The sequence below is a fragment of the Pan troglodytes genome, chromosome 2 (assembly GCF_028858775.2).
Source record: "Pan troglodytes isolate AG18354 chromosome 2, NHGRI_mPanTro3-v2.0_pri, whole genome shotgun sequence".
Taxonomy (NCBI): domain Eukaryota; kingdom Metazoa; phylum Chordata; class Mammalia; order Primates; family Hominidae; genus Pan; species Pan troglodytes.
The window spans coordinates 51,980,649-51,994,520 of NC_086015.1; the positions used below are offsets into that span (position 1 = coordinate 51,980,649).

Sequence of the window (13,872 nt, forward strand, 5' to 3'; positions counted from 1 at the left end):
TTTTTTTGAGACCGAGTCTCACTCTGTTGCCCAGGCTGGAGTGCAGTGGTGCGATCTTGACTCACTGCAACCTCCGCCTCCCAGCTTCAAGTGATTCTCTTGCCTCAGCCTCCTGAGTAGCTGGGATTACAGGGGTGTGCACCACACCCGGCTAATTTTTTTTTTTTTTTTTTTTGGGACCAAGTCTCACTCTGTCATCAGGCTGGAGTGCAGTGGCAAGATCTCGGCTCACTGCAACCTCCGCCTCCCAGGTTCAAGCAATTCTCCTGCCTCAGCCTCCCAAGTAGCTGGGTCTATAGGCGTGCACCACCACACCTGGCTAATTTTTGTATTTTTAGTAGAGACGGGGTTTCACCATGTTGGCCAGGATGGTCTTGATCTCTTGACCTCGTGATCCACCCAACTCGGCCTCCCAAAGTGCTGAAATTACAGGCATGAGCCACCGTACCCACCTTGAAATTAGATTTATAATACAACTTTTGGTAACAAACTAGTCAGTGGAACTTTGTTTTCTGCCACATGAAAATCTTTAAAGCTTATGCAGACGCATATCTGAATGCTTGTCATCAAAGTGTGCAGTAAAAAAAAAAAAGGCAGTTAAAGAAAATTTGAGCATTTCAAAGAAAGCACTTTTAAAAATGTATATACATGAAGGTGGCCGGGTGTGGTAACTCACACACCTGTAATCCCAGCACTTTTGGAGGCCAAGCGGGTGGATCACCTGAGGTCAGGAGTTCGAGACTAGCCTGGAGAACCCCCGTCTCTACTAAAAATATAAAAATCAGCCGAGCGTGGTAGCACACACCTGTGGTCCTAGCTACTTGGGAGGCTGAGAGGCAGGAGAATCGCTTGAATCTGGGAGGCGGCGGTTGCAGTGAGCCAAGATTGTGCCACTGCACTCCGGCCTGGGCAAAAGAGCGATTTTCAAGGGGAAAAAAAAAAAATGTGGCTGGGCGCGGTGGCTCACGTCTGTAATCCCAGCACTTTGGGAGGCCGAGGTGGGCAGATCACAAGGTCAGGAGATCGAGACCATCCTGGCTAACACGGTGAAACCCCGTCTCTACTAAAAATACAAAAAGAAATTAGCCGGACGTGGTGGCGGGAGCCTGTAGTCCCAGCTACTCAGGAGGCTGAGGCAGGAGCATGGCGTGAACCCGGGAGGTGGAGCTTGCAGTGAGCCAAGATCGCGCCGCTGCACTCCAGCCTGGGCGACAGAGCGAGACTCCATCTCAAAAAAAAAAAAAAAAAATGTATATACATGAAGAACATTTTGCTATATCATGAAATAAATGTAGCGCTGTAAGATAAAGGAAGATGAATATAAATGGAGTTTTGGCCATTTTTATTTTTTTTTGAGATGGAGTCTTGCTCTGTTGCCCAGGCTGGAGTGCAGTGGTGCAATCTTGGTTCAATGAAACCTCTGCCTCCTGGGTTCAAGCAATTCTCCTGCCTCAGCCTCCCAAGTAACTGGGATTACAGGCACTCACCACCATGCCCAGCTAACTTTTTGTATTTTTAGTAGAGACAGGGTTTCATCATGTTGGCCAGGCTGGTCTTGAACTTGGGATCTCAAGTGATCTGCCTGCCTCGCCTCCCAAAGTGCTGGGATTACAGGCGTGAGCCACCATGCCCGGGCAGAGTTATGCCCATTTTGCCCCTCCACATGCTGCAGCCATCTTTAACCTGTTTAACTTAATGATTATAGTTTTGTTTTTCTTTTTTCATCTTATTCAGTATATTTCAGGCTATTCAGCAGATGCTTGTGATTCTGGAGGTTCAAATCACTGGTGAAAGTTTATTCTGTTTCCTCAGTTTTTCAGGAGCTTTTCTCCATAAAATGATCTGCTGCCTAAAGTACCCTCTGTCTTCCTCATCAACAGGCGCTAAATTCAAAAAGTACCTTACTGAAACTTTTTTGTTCATAACTTTCATTGTTGGAGTTAGGTCATATCCTGCTAACAACAGTCTTATTGATCAGTTGTAACCCCATATGTTGTATTTTTATTCTTACTTATAAGAGGTAAATTTTTGTAACAGTCACATCCTTTAAATGATACTTCATTATATTCAAATTCTATATGTAGATAATCTTCAATGCCCACTTCCATCAGGATAGCTGGCAAGTTGGTGAACAGTAAGATCACATTCTTTTTACCAAGTCTGTCAGTCTTCTTACTACTAACACTTCAATACATCAAGAGGACATTAGCACCAATGTAAGATTCTCATGACTTTTCAACATGTATAAATTCCAAATCACAACTTCTGAGTCAGTTCTCCAGGTAAGGCTAGTTCTTTCACTAGGTTTACAAACTCTTGAATATTACTCTTATCATAGAAAAGTTCAATTTGACGTACAAATTCAATTCTAATGTTGTGGTGCTCTAGCCTCTTTCTAGACTCTTTCACCTCTCCTGAAACAGATTCTCCATCATAGAGGAGATGGTGTTTTTCTACTTCGCCATTTTCAGTTTTCACTTCTGCCATTTTCTTTGTTTCCTTATCATTAAGGACAATATCAATCTCACAAATCAGACCAAAAAAGCCTCCAAAAAACCTCACTGTCAGTGATACTGCCACATCCCCCAATACTTCACTCCTCTTCCCTCAGAACTCCAAGCCCCTGGCTCCCATCACATGACCTTGGCCCTCTGAAGCTGGAACTTCTATTTGAGGACTGATAAACAGCCAGCAGGCCAGGCACAGTGGCTCACACCTATAATCCCAGGACATTGGGAGGCTGAGGCCGGAGGATTGCTTGAGCTCAGGAGTTTGAGACTAGCCTGGGCAACACAGCAAAACCCTGATTCTATTAAAACAAACAAACAAACAAAAATATAGCCAGCAATGGATACAATGACTATGGGGCTGAGCATGTCCTCATTCCTCATTTTAGAACAAGGGTGAGAGTTTCACCCTCTGACATAGCTGTATCTTGTTAGGTAGAAACATAAGAGTTTCATTGTTATATGGGAGCTCAAATGTGTGTAAAGTGCATATGGAAGCTAAGTAGCCAAAATAATAGGCTATGCAAGTAATCAATATATTGCCTCTCAATTCCAAATCTACCTTTCATTGCCCTGCCTGTAATAATGTAAACATTTCTTCCTAGACAGCGGGCATGATGACACTAAGCTTAGTAGAGGGCATGGAAGGAAAGGGTTTCTCTTCCTGGTTCTAGTGTGCTTTTGCATCTTCTTACTTCCATGGTACTCTGCTGGTGTGCAGAACACCCCATGGTGCTCATCCCAACAAGCTTTAGTGGGCATTCTCATGGACATCTTCCCAGGCAAGTTCCACCAGTGCCTCAAACAGGCTTGCTGGTGATGCCGCAGCACCCCCAAGTACAGCTTCCTGCTTAACTACCTCTGAGGTAGAAGACCAGCAGGACTTAATTTCCTGTCACACCCTGCTGATTGGAACAAGATCTGGCTGAAACCAGCAGATGCTGACAAAAGTAACCCCGAGTTGCCCTCAGGGTTTATTAGCATAAAGACACTCCTACCAGTGCCATGGCAGTTTACAAATGCCATGGCAACAGCCTAGAAGTTACCTTATCTGATTCCCAGAAACTTCCAGCCCCTTTTCCAGAAAGTTCTAAATAACCTGCCTCTTAATTAGCATGTAATTAATAACAGATATAAACAGCTAGCTAGCAGCTCACAGACACCGATTCTGGGCACACTGCCTATGGGTTAGCCCTGCTCAGCAAGAAGCAGCACTGGTTCAATAAAAGTTTCTTTCTCTCACTACTGGCTCACCCTTAAATTCTTTCCTGGCAAAGCCAAGAACCCTCCTGGGTTAAGCCCCAATCTAGGGGCTTGTTTGCCCCACATCACCCTGACCTGCAGCAACTCAGCAAACATCTTTACTACCAAATGGAGACTTCCTCCAAGATATGCAATCAGCTTTGGGGGTGGGGTGGGGGAGGGGCGCATACTTTTCCAAATTTGTTATTTCTTTGTGTACTCTGCCCCAGCCCTAAGGGTAGTGACTATTCCCTGTATCTGTCATTCCTGTATTCTTTAGAGTTCTCTTTACCCCTGTAGTAAATTCTCTGTTCAATTTATGGTGTAGCTTCTGTCTCCTGAATAGACTCTGATCCAAATATTGGCCATTAAAAACAGCATAAATCTACATAATAGGAAAGAGTGGAAGAAAAAATGAAAGATGTTTAACCCAAAGAAAATAAATCAGAAGGCAAATGTTAATCTCTACATGTCTAAAAAGCTATCACCTACCGCAGAACATACTGTATCTCTGTTGCTCAGCACTAACAGCAGCAGCAGAAACAGCAGAATGCCTGTTCGTTTTACACAGAAAAACTGAAGACCAGAAATACTAATTTGTTAAATAGAAAGCAAAATCCTTCAATGAAGACCTCTAAGGAGTCTAATGTTAATACTTAAGTTTACAGTTGACATAGTTTTGCATCTTCTCATTTCATTTTAAATTGCTGAAAACCCACTGGAGGGCCAGGCTTGCCAGTTTTTTGCAGTGAGAGTCCTAAGTTAATTTTTTCACAAGAAACAAAACAAAAAAACTCTTCTTTCAGTCTGCCTGGAGCTCACTTTTGAAGTTTCACCTCCAGTTTTGTCCTCTAGAAACAGAGCATTTCTGCTTCACAATGGACCGATATGCTCCAGTTACATCCAATTAAAATACTGTTACACAACCAATTAAGTAGGAAAAGGGGCTGATGGTCAAACAGAATGATTTAACAAAAGTATATAATGGGTTGAACTGTAAGGACTTTCTATGTGGACATTAATCATCATTCTAATATCATCTTACATTTAAATATTAACCCCTTCAACGAGGTTTCAAAGCACTGAAAATAATTTCTGTCACTTCAGGCAAACAACTATTTTTATAGAGCTCTCCTTTTACACAGCAGGAATCTTAGCCTCAAAGAGGGCAAACAACTTGCCTAAGAAATCAAAGCTAGTAGGTGCTCTATCCACAGCTTCCTCAAAATTTAAACAAATTAATGACAAATAACATATTTCCAGAAAGATGCGTACCAATAACCTGGCAAGAATTATTACGATTGTATCTGGTCTTGTTTTTAAGTTTCTTTTCCCATGTGAGGCCAGAAACAAATAAGATATTAAAGATTATTCATTCAATAGCTACAGAGGATCTACTATCCACCAGACAGTGTTCTAGGTGCTGGGCCACAGCAGTGACCAAAACAAAAGCCCTGTCCCTCTCATAAAATTTGCTTCTATAATATCTTCTTCTGGTGGGGAAAGGCAGATGAGATAAGTAAACTATACAAATTATTAGAAAGTGACATGACAAAAGCCATGAAGAAAATTCAAGTAGAACAGTGGGACGAAAAAATAGAAGGGGTGCAACTTTTAAAAAGATAGTCGAGAAGTACTCATTGAGAAAGTGAAGAGTCAATCATGAATATATCAAAGGGAAGAACATTCCAGGAAGAGAAAACTGCTAGTGCTCAGAGCTCAAGGCAGATGCCCACCTGGCTTGTTCAAGGAACAGTAGCAAGAACATCATGAAGCAAAGTAAGTAAAGGGGTAACTAAGAAAAGATCTGGTCAGAAAGATGACAACGACATCATAGGGCCTTGTGGTATTTCATAAGGACTTTGGCTTTTACTTTGAGATGGGCAACCACTGGAGGGTTCTGTGCAAAAGAACAGCATGATCAATGTACAGGACCACTGTAGATGTTTTTAAGAATATGCTGCAGGGAGCAAGCAAATGGAAGCAGAGAGACTAATTTGGGAAGTTATTACAGTAGCCAAGGTTAATGATGGTGGTCCAATCAGGGAGAGAGCAGTGGAGGTGGCGAGATGTGGTCAGGTTCCAAGTATCTTTTTCTGACAAACTGGGTGTGGGGTGTGAGAGGAGCAGAAGAGGATAGGGAAACCAAATGTTTAGCCTTAACAACCAGGACAGAATTTCCATTTAAGGAGATGGGGAGGCAGGTGGTTTTTTTCTTCTTTTTCTTCTCCGTTTTGATTTTGGGGTGGGGCAATCATGAATTCAGTTTAGAACATTTCAAATTTGAGATATCAATTCTACATCCAAATGGAGATTTCAAGCTCGAATTTCAAATTTCCTTAGTTCTCACTCAACCCCCTCATGGAATTTAACCAATATTGTATCTGTTCTTACAAAATGTTCCCCATAACTGCTTAGCATTTAAGCAATGTTTACATATTTGTGTATTTCTCTCTGCAACTGGACAAACCAGAACAAACGTACAAAATACCTAACATATAAAGCATCCCTTTAATTCTGAAGAGATCTGTGATATAAATGATGGTTAATTTGAAATTTTTTTCCCTTTAAATATGAGCTGCATTTGTTTATTTCTACCATTTTAACGATTTTTAAGTGTACAGTTCAGTGGTATTAAGTACATTCACACTGTTGTGCAATCATCACCACCATCCATCTCCAGAACTTTTTCATCTTGCAAATCAGAAACTTTGTACCCATTAAGCAACACCAAACACATCCATTCCCCGCCTCTCCCAGCCCCTGGGAACCACCATTCTACTTTGTTTCTGTAAATTTGACTACTTAAGGTAATTTATATAAATGGAGTACATTTATATTTGTTTCTGTAAATTTGACTACTTTAGGTACCGCATATAAATTTGTATTTTTGTGACTGGCTTTTTTCACTTAGCATAGCGTCTTCAAGGTTTATTCATGTTGTACCATATCAGAATTTCCTTCCTTTTTAAGGCTAAATAACGTTCCATTATATGAATGTACCACATTTTTGTTTATTCATTCCATGTGTTGATGGGACATCTGGGTTGCTTCCATCTTTTGGCCACTGTGAATAATGCTGCTACAAACATGAGTGTACAAATATCTGTTCAAGTCCCTGATTCCAATTCCTTTGGGCATATATCCAGAAGTTGGGTTGCTGGATCTTACAATAATTCTGTTTTTAATTTTTTGAGGAGCCACCATACTATTTTCCATAGCACTTTCATTTTACATTCCTATCAGCAGTACGCAAGGTTTCTAATTTTTCCACATCCTCGTAAACACTTGTTAATTTCTGTTCTTGTTTTCATACTAGCCATCCTAATGAGTATGAAGTGATATTTCATTGTGGTTTTGATTTGCATTTCTCTAATGATTAATGATGCTGAGCATCTTTTCATGTATTTCTTGGCAATTTTTGTATCTTTTATGAAGAAATGTTTCTTCAAGTCCTTTGCCCATATTTTTAATTTTTTTGTTGTTGAGCTCTAGAAGTTATTTACATATTCTGGATATTAACTCCTGAGAAGATATAAGATTTGCAAATATTTTGCCTCCATGGGTTGCCTTTTCACTCTACAGAGATAGACAAAAATTTTCAATTTTCATATAGCCTAATTTATCTGTTTTTTCTTTTGTTGTCTGTGTTTTTGGTGTATATCCAAGAAAACATTGCCAAATCCAATGTCATGAAGATTTCCCTCTATGTTTTCTTCTAAGAAATGTATAGCCTTGGTGCTTTGTTTAGGTCTTTGATCCATTTTAAGTTAATTTTTGAATATAAGATAATGGTCCAACTTAAAAAAAAGAGAGGGAGAGACAGGATTTCTCTCTGTCTCCCAGGGTAAATGCAGCGGTGTACTTTACCATAGCTCACTGCAGCCTTGAACTCCTCAGCTCAAAGGATCCTCCTGCCTCAGTTTCCTGAGTAGCTGGGACTACAGGCCCACACTACCTTTTTTTTTTTTTTTTTTTTGAGACGGAGTCTTGCTCTGTTGCCCAGGCTGAAGTGCAGTGGCGCAATCTTGGCTTATGTAAGCTCTGCCTCCTAGGTTCATGCCATTCTCCTGCCTCAGCCTCCTGAGTAGCTGGGACTACAGGCGCCTGCCACCATGCCCGGCTAATTTTTTGTATTTTTTAGTAGAGACGGGGTTTCACCATGTTAGCCAGGATGGTCTCGATCTCCTGACCTCGTGATCTGCCCTCCTGGGACTCCCAAAGTGTTGGGATTACAGGTGTGAGCCACCGCACCTGGCCAATTTTTTTTTCTTTTAAGAGATGAGGTCTTCCTATAGTGCCTAGGCTGGTCTTGAACTCCTTGCCTCAAGCAATCCTCTCACTTGGCCTCCCAAAGCGCTGGGATTATTGGCATAAACCACTGTTCCCAGCAGGATCCAACTTTTTTATGTGGATATCCAGTTTTCCCCTCATCATTTATTGAAAACACCATCCTTTCCCAATGAATGGTCCTGGTACCGTTGTCTAAAATCATCTTACCATGTATAAAAGAGTTTATTTCTGGGCTTTCCATTCCGTTCCTTGATCTATATGTCTCCCTTTAAGTCAATACCACACAGTTTTGATTATTATAGCATTTCAGTAAGTTTTGAAAATCAACAAATGAGACTTCCAACTTTGTTCTTTTTCAAGATTGTTTTGGCTATTCAGGAGGGCTCCTTGAGATTCTGAATGGATTTTTCTATTTCTGCAAAAAACATTGTTCAGATTTTGAGGAAAAAATATCATCTTTTAAAAACACATTTAGGGCCGGGTGCAGTGGCTCATGCCTGTAATCCCAGCACTTTGGGAGGCTGAGGCGGGCAGATCACCTGAGGTCAGGAGTTTGAGACCAGCCTGATCAACATGGAGAAACCCCATCTCTACTAAAAATACAAAATTAGCTGGGCGTGGTGGCACATGCCTGTCATCCCAGCTACTTGGGAGGCTGAGGCAGGAGAATTGCTTGAACACGGAGGCGGAGGTTGCAGTGAGCCATGAACGGGTCACTGCACTCCAGCCTGGGCAACAGAGCGAGACTCCGTCACAAAAAAACAAAACAAAACAAAAAACACATTTAGGCTGGGTGCAGTGGCTTACGCCTGTAATCCCAGCACTTTGGGAGGCTGAGATGGGCGGATCACTGAGGTCAGGAGTTTGAGACCAGCCTGGCCAACATGGTAAAATGCTGTTTCTACTGAAAATACAAAAATTAGCTGGGCATGGCAGCAGGCGCCTGTAATCTCGGCTACTCGGCAGGGTGAGGCAAGAGAATCACCTGAACCTGGAAGGTGGAGGCTGCAGTGAGCCAAGATCATGCCACTGCATTCCAGCCTGTGCAACAAAGCAAGACTCCTTCTCAAAAATAATAAAATAAAATACACATTTAGGCCGGGCACACTGACTCACACCTGTAATCCCAGTACTTTGGGAGGCCGAGGTGGGAACAACACTTGAAGCAAAGAGTTCAAGCCCATCCTGTGCAAAAAAGCAAGACCCTGTCTCTACAAAAGATTTTAAAAATTAGCCAGGCATGGTAGTGTGCACCTGTAGTCCTAGCTACTTGGGAAACTGAGGCGGGAGGATTACTTGAACCCAGAGTTCCAGGCTGCTATGATCACACCACTGCACTCCAGCCTGGGTGACAGAGTAAGACCCTGCCTCAAAACAAAAAAACACTTTAAATCGTCCTACCAGCGACCGACATTTCAACTGCTGCTTCTGAGGCTCATAGTTGTAGCGATCATTTGTGTGTATCTTTCTTATCCACAACCGTAGCATTTTTCACAAGGAATTTATCCTTGAGAAATGTAAAAAACATGTAAAATTTAAAGCTAACAGAACTTGAGCAAACAATAGACTACTCAATAATAATTGTTGGATACTGCAATACCTCACTTTCACTAATGGATAGAACAACAAGACAGAATACCAACGAGGAAAGAGAAGACCTATATAACACTATACACCAACTACATCTAATGGACATCTTACAGAACATTCCACCCGCATCAAGAGCCGAATATACATTCTTCTTCAGGACAGACCATATGTTAGGCCAGAAAACAAGCCTCCATATATTGAAAGGGATTGAAAGAATACCAATTATGTTCTCCAACGACAATGGGATGAAATTAGAAAGTAAACAGAAGATTGGGGAATGCACAAATATGCAGAAATTAACACACTCCTAAATAATCAACACGTCAAAGAAATCCCAAAAGAAATTAGAAAATACTTTCAGATGAATGAAAAATGAAAACACAACATATCAAGTCTTAAGAGGTACAGCTAAAACAGTGGTAAGAGGGAAATTTATAGCCATGAACACCTATATTAAAAGAATAAAATAAAATAAAAATCACCAATCACTAACATAACCTTCTACCAAAAGAAACTAGAAAAATAGCAAACTAAACTCAAATGAGGCAGAAGGAAGGAAATAAAAAAGATTAAAGTGGAAATAAAGGAAACAGAGGAGAGAAAATAGAGAAAACTCACCAAAACTGAAAGTTGGTTCTTTCAAAAGATGAAAAAAATTGACAAACTTTTAACTACATTTATGAAGAAAAAAGGAGAGGATTCAAACTACTAAAACCAGAAATGAAAAGGAGATATCACTATGAATCTTACAGGAATAAAAAAGGTTTATAAGGGAATACTAAGAACTGTAGGCAAACAAATTATATAACCTAGATGAAATGAGCAAATTTCTAGAAACATAAAAACTACTAAAACTAACTAAAGAAAAAAACGTTTGGGTGGAAAATTCCAAAACTAACATCTGTGGCTATCTCTATAGTTTCTAACAATGCAGCTCAAGAATTAGCACCTGGCTAGGTGCAGTGGCTCACACCTGTAATCCCAGCACTTTGGGAGGCGAACGTGGGTGGATCACCTAAGGTCAGGAGCTCAAGAACAGCCTGGCCAACATGCTGAAACCCCATCTCTACTAAAAACACAAAAATTAGCCAGACATGGTGGTGGGAGCCTGTAACCCCAGCTACTCGGGAGGCTGAGGCAAGAGAATCACAAGCCCTGGAGGCAGAGGTTGCAGCGAGCCAAGATCACGCCATTGCACTCCAGCCTGGGCAATAAGAGCAAAACTCTGTCTCGCGGGGCGCGGGGAGAGTAAAAAAAAAAAGGATTAGTACCATAATAGATGGAGTTCCTTCAAATTTCCTCTACAGAGTTGAAGGATCTCATCCTCTATGGTAAGGCATAAGCAGACAAATCTTATGTTAAGAGAATCTCGCTTTGAAGTAACCTCTTGGTTAGACACTTCTTGTGCCCCCACCTCACACTCTGTTAAGTTCACCATTTATTCTAGCTATTGCTACAGCATCCAGCTGCACATAGGTGTGATTTGACAGCACTTTGTATCAACCAAACCAGAGTTTTCTGCCCTACAACTTCTCTGACACCAAGAGACAAGACATCTGCAGCCTGGCACCACACATGTGCAAATCCAGAAGTACAAGAGTGTTAGGCCCAGGAGGCAGAGCTTGCAGTGGGCCGAGATCGCACCACTGCACTCCAGCCTGGGCGACAGAGCGAGACTCTGTCTCAAAAAAAAAAAAAAAAGTCTTAAGCAATGAGAGATGGTAAATGGTGAATAAATGTTATCCACTTCTATAACCGAGATACTCAGGTAGTGAACACTGAGAGGCATTCTATACAGGTCCTCAAAAGACCCCAAAAGACTTAAGCCCACTTTGCCCACAGCAGTGACTAGGTCAGTAGTCATACTTCACTGTATTCTTTTCCTCTAATTTCACTTTTCCCAGTATCCCACTCTTGTGCCCTGGGGCCACTTCCCAAAATAAACTACCTACATGCAAAGCCCTTGCCTCAATGTGGATTTTCTCTCAGTAACTAGAACTTAAGATAGGTTTTTTAAAAAGTCTTTAAAAGCTGGGCATGGTGGCTCATGCCTGTAATCCCAGCACTTTGGGAGGCCGAGGTGGGTGGATCACCTGAGGTTGGGAGTTCGAGACCAGCCTGACCAACATGGAGAAACCCCGTCTCTACTAAAAATACAAAATTAGCCAGGTATGGTGGCGTGTGCCTGTAATCCCAGCTACTTGGGAGGCTGAGGCAGGAGAATTGCTTGAACCCAGGAGGTGGAGGTTGTGGTGAGCCGAGATCGTGCCATTGCACTGCGCTCCAGCCTGGGGAACAAGAGCAAAACTCCATCTCAAAAAACAAGAACAAAAAAAACCAAAAAACATCAGAAGGCTGGGCGTGGTGGCTCACACCTACAATCCCAGCACTTTGGGAGGCAGAGGCAGGTGGATCACCTGAGGTCAGGAGTTCGAGACCAGCCTGGCCAACATGGTGAAACTCCATCTGTACTAAAAATACAAAAAATTAGCTGGGCATGGTGGCGGGCACCTGTAATCCCAGCTACAGCAACTTGGGAGGCTGAGGCAGGAGAATCGCTCGAACCTGGGAGACGGAGGTTGCAGTGAGCTAAGATCGTGCCATTGCATTCAAGCCTGGGCAACAAGGGCGAAACTTCGTCTCAAAAACAAAAACAAACAAACAAAAATCAGAATTATATTTTCACTTAAAGCTCAAGAAGAAGCTATTTTGTCTTATTCAATACAAAGCCCCAAAAGAAACTGAAATAACGTGGCTTAGAGTATTAATTAAATGCTTGGCTTAGAAAAGGATTCTAGTCCATGAGCTGGTTTCAATGGAGTCCTAAACACTCTAAACGTAAATGTAACATCTTGTATATGGGTATATGTGGACTTTTCTGAAGAGAAATTCTGTATTTTTATTAGAAAACCATGAACCAAAAAAACTTCAAGAAACATTACGTGCTGTTAATTTGCTGATGTGTCGTCTCCAGCATGCAACTCATTAACTGGAAAATGAAAGAAAAGAAATAAAACTTTGTTCCAGGAATTTGGTGGAGTTCGGATGGATGTCTTGCTGTCTATACATAGCAACATAATGTGCAGCTTATGTCTGGGCTCCACTTGTGAGTTATGATGCCAATTTACAGCGTGGCTCCAATAGCTGTTCAGAAACTCTAACACACCACAGATTTATTTATCTGTTAATATTTCACATTTTTGGTGCTTTTGCGTTTTTCTGATGCTAAATCCTTTGCATCCTACCAGATGAGACAGTGATGAAGCACACAGAATACCTTCTGTGTCATGATATTCTAAAAAAGTAGATTTACTGTTTCACTGCTGGCATGACTTTACACATGCAAACAGTTATCACAATAATAAACTGTTTACCTACTCTAATTACGATGGAAACAACCAGTAACACTGCCATCTGTACAGCACTTAGTGCAATGTGTCTAGCCCCAAACACTATAAATAAGAGTAATTTACCTCCATGGTCGCACAGAGCTTTATCCCACAAATAATTTGTAGTTAAGTCTTGTTAAACCTTCACTGTAATGGAAACGGCATCAACATAAAATTGAGGATAATACAGTATTACACATGATTTAGGAATGAAACTAACATTCTGTGCCTGCTGGACCAGTCCTGTGTCTTTGCCTAGAACACCCTCTAGCCTCCCACCATATTATCAAGTCAATAAGGAGGAAGAATCCAAATTAAGCCAGGTTTCACTTCGCATCAGGGATGAGGACAATAACAAAATTCAAGAATTGCTTCAATTACCAAAAGCTTTAAACCTAGGGTATGTATAAGAAAGTTAATGGTCAATTATTCCTTATAGTATTTAAAATCTGTGCTTTAAACCTGAGAACAGATTACTGAGCTGTTTTAATAAAAAGGAAATCTAAAAACATTAAATTAAGTGTTCTTAACTAAAATGTCTGCCAAGCTTAAAAAGTTCCTTATGCTATGCAAATTACTTAGATATAAAATATTTTTAATGTCTTAATTCAGTCAACATATTGTACTTGCAACCCTACTGTAAACAAACACTAACCCAGAATGGCTAGGAAACTGCGCATTTTGTTGAATTCTTCCCAGATACTGCATACCGGGTTATCAAATAATAAAGTTATCAAATTAAATGTTACTGAATGTAGTAAATTTTATTTGATAATTCAGGAGGCACTTTAGGAAGACTTTGAATGTGAATTTTAACTGCACTAAACTAAATGTAGTGTTAGAAATTAATA

The 13,872-nt window shown here is 41.0% G+C and overlaps 1 protein-coding gene and 1 pseudogene across 47 annotated transcripts in view; both read right to left on the reverse strand.

Moving 5' to 3' along the window:
- Positions 1–13,872, reverse strand: part of MAP4 (microtubule associated protein 4) — a 232,064-nt gene that overhangs the window by 107,690 nt on the left and 110,502 nt on the right. The window lies entirely within an intron of this gene.
- LOC101057930 (vacuolar protein sorting-associated protein 26A-like) lies at positions 1,856–13,111 on the reverse strand (annotated as a pseudogene).